A 3,489-nucleotide genomic window follows, 5' to 3' on the forward strand; every position below is an offset into this window, starting at 1 on the left:
TAATTAATCTAAAAAATCAATTTTAAAATTTACAAAGAAGATCCCTATATCTTTGAAAAATAACAAATACACTTATAAGTATTACAATAATAAAGAAGAAATCACAGTGAATATTTTTAAATATTTTGAAATTAATAAAAAAATCCTTCTTATTGGTGGAATTCAGCTAATACTGTGCTCAGATGAGAATTTTTGGACTTAATAATATATTAAAGAAAAATAAGTTAAAAATGAAGGAGAAAAAGGATTACTTTAAAGAAATTTTATCAAAATAAAAAAATATAATTCAGAAAAAGCACAAAACTGTTTTTTTAATGTATAAAATGTAAGAACAAACAAATAAGACAGAAAAAAATCCTTGAAACCAGCATTTTGGTGGTTAACTTTCTTAATAAATGATAAAAATCTGGCAAGCTCATCAAGAAAAAAATAATTCAGGTACCAGTAACCAACATTACCAAAAATCTTAATGGCAGTCAAAATATATAAGAGGACGATATTTTTTATATTGCCTGAATTTTTAAATCAAATGAACAAATTTCTAGAAAAATAAACTAACTAGAAATGACAGAAGAAAACATCTGAATTATCTTATAAACTGAATTAATCAACCCGTTATCAAAATGTTTCCAACAGGAAAAAAAAAGCAGTCTCCTATGGTTTCATTGCTAAATTTTACTAAAAATTATACACACACACACACACACACACACACACACACACACACAATACATAAGCATTAATGAAAGTAGAAAAAGATAAATACTGATCAATTTTTTGAGGTCTTTATAACAATGACACTGTTATAACAATGACACTGTGATGATTAACTTCATGTGTCATCTTGACTGGACTATGGGGTATATAGTACGTTGTCAAACATTATTCTGGGTGTTTCTGTGTGGGTGTCTTTGAATGAGATTAATATTTAGGTAGGTAGACTGGATAGTGGAAAAATGCTGCCAATAATGACTGAGTGGGCCTTATCAATCAGTTTGAACCTGAAGAGAACCAGAGGGCTCAGCTTTCCCAAGTAAGAGATGATTCTTCCTGTCTGCCTTATGATCTTTAGCCTGACAATGGATTTTTCCATCTCAGATGCAAATGAAAACATCTGCTTTTTCTAGGGCTTGCCTTTGTTAGCCTTTAGATTTAAACATTATCACCAACTCTCCTGGTTCTTCAGATTAAGACTGAAACTAAAACATAGGCTCTCCAGGTTCTCCAACTTGCTGACTTACCTGCAAATTGGAACATGCTAGACCCTTTCTCTCTCTCTCTCTAAATATATATAGATAAAGAAAAACCATATGGAACAACCTGTACTATGTCTTCAGACCTTCTGGAAGAGAATACCCTGCAATGTTTGCACTCTGATCCATGGGGTCCTCAGGGCATAAAACTTAGAGTAGACAGTTTTCAGGGCCCCTTAGCCAAAGTGCAAAGTGAGACATGCTCAGACAAAACTTTATTCACTTTGGGCAGCTTTCCTGAGTCTTGAGGGGCCAGCTTACTATAAATCCTAGGTTTTTATTGATCCTTGCTGCCTGTATGTGAATAATAAATTTGCTCTGCCTAATTTGTCATGTGATATTCTATCTCACCCAACTCATACTCCAGCAGCTGTGCTTGTGCAAAATCTCCTGTCAGATCTGGGGACCTGTGCAATGAGATGGTAAGGAACTTCCTACCCTCACTGGCAGCTGAGCTCCTCTACCCTTTAGGTTTTGTGCCCTGCCTTCCTTCTGCTCAAATGGTGGCTATCAATATCTTCTTCTGTTTTTGAAATATGGAATTCAAATGCATCAAGACCTAGAGGCCCATTCCTTTATTACCTTAGAATGGTAAAAGTCTAAATTGAGGACCACGGACATGCTCAAAGAGCTCATCTCATGAAGCTTTTCCTTGGCAAGATGAAGTGTAAGGAGATACTGTTAATCCACTAACAAACGAACAAGGGCTACTCTGAGCTAGACTTAGTGAAAAAGTACAAAAGCAGCCCAGAAAGGTACTTAACTTCTCAGATGCCCTGCAGTGGGCCAAAGACAGATGGCCCTGCAGTAGGCCAATGATTCCAATAGCTTTTGTGATGCTGCAGAAATCAGTCAGTAAGTAGGTGGCTTAGAGTTACTTTAAGCTTCACACAACCAAGCCCTCAAGTTTAGTGGGCACCTGTTATAGCTACGGATAGAGCAGGAAGGCTGACCCTAAAAATTCTCATTGAGCCTACAAAAGAAATTTGTGACAGCAAACTAGAAAACATTATTTACCCAACTACCCCAGCTCCTGATCAAATCCTGTTTCTACTGTGATAACCTGAACTAGCTTCAGCTCTCCCTTCCCACAACTGGTGTCTTTCTCATAACTCTTCCAAAATCTTAAAGAAAAGAGAATATTTCCAAATTCATTTTATGAAGCTAGTATAATTCTGTCACTCAAGTCAGATGAAGACACTACAAAAAAATAAAAAATAAAATAATAAACACTAATACCTGTAATTACTATAGATGCAAAAATTGTCAACAAAACACTAGCAAACAAAATTTAACAACACAATACCAAGTCTACACCATGCCAGGTGGAATGTATTCCTGGGATGAAATAATGGCTTAACATAAGAAAGCCAAACAATGGGATACTCTACATTAATAAAATATAAAAATGACGATTGTCTCAATAAATGCAGAAAATCACTTGTCAAATTTCAATAAACTTTTATGAATAGAATACAAACACTCAATATACTAAGAATAGAAGAACCCATATTGATATAATAAAGTTTACATATGGAAAGCTCACAGATAAACTCAATGATAAAAAATCTAAAACTTTCCTACTAAGATTAGGGACAAAGCAAGAATATGCCTCTTACCACTTCTATTCAACATAATTCTGAAAACCCTAGCTAGAACTATTAGGAAGAAACACACACACACACACACACACACACACACACACACACACACACACACCAAAAACAATTTTTAAAGCGAAAAGTTAAAAAAAAAAGATGTCCACATTGGAAAGGAATTAGTATAACTATCTCAGTTTGCATGTGACATAATCTTTTATGTAAAGAAATCCTAAAGATTGAAAACACACACACACACACACACACACACACACACATTTTTAGAATTAATAGACAAATTCAGTAAAGTTTCAGTTTCCAAAATAAACATAAAAAAGCATTTACATCGTTAGCATTGTTATCTATGCGAACAATGAACAATTAAAAAAGGAAATTAAGAAGACAGTTCCATTTGTGAGAATCAAAAGAAATAAAATATTAAGAAATAAACTTAACAAAGGAGGCAAAATACATGTGCACTAAAAATTACAAAATATTGCTAAAATAATGAAGATGCAAATAAATGGAAAGAAATATATGTCAACAGATTGGAAGACTTATTGTCAAAAATGTCTGTACTAGCCGGGCTCGGTGGCTCAACCTGTAATCCCGCACCTTTGGGAGGCTGAGGTGAGTGG

This window comes from Carlito syrichta, unplaced genomic scaffold (genome assembly GCF_000164805.1).
Source record: "Carlito syrichta isolate Samal-C Ts95f unplaced genomic scaffold, Tarsius_syrichta-2.0.1 Scaffold136158, whole genome shotgun sequence".
NCBI classification, from domain to species: Eukaryota; Metazoa; Chordata; class Mammalia; order Primates; family Tarsiidae; genus Carlito; species Carlito syrichta.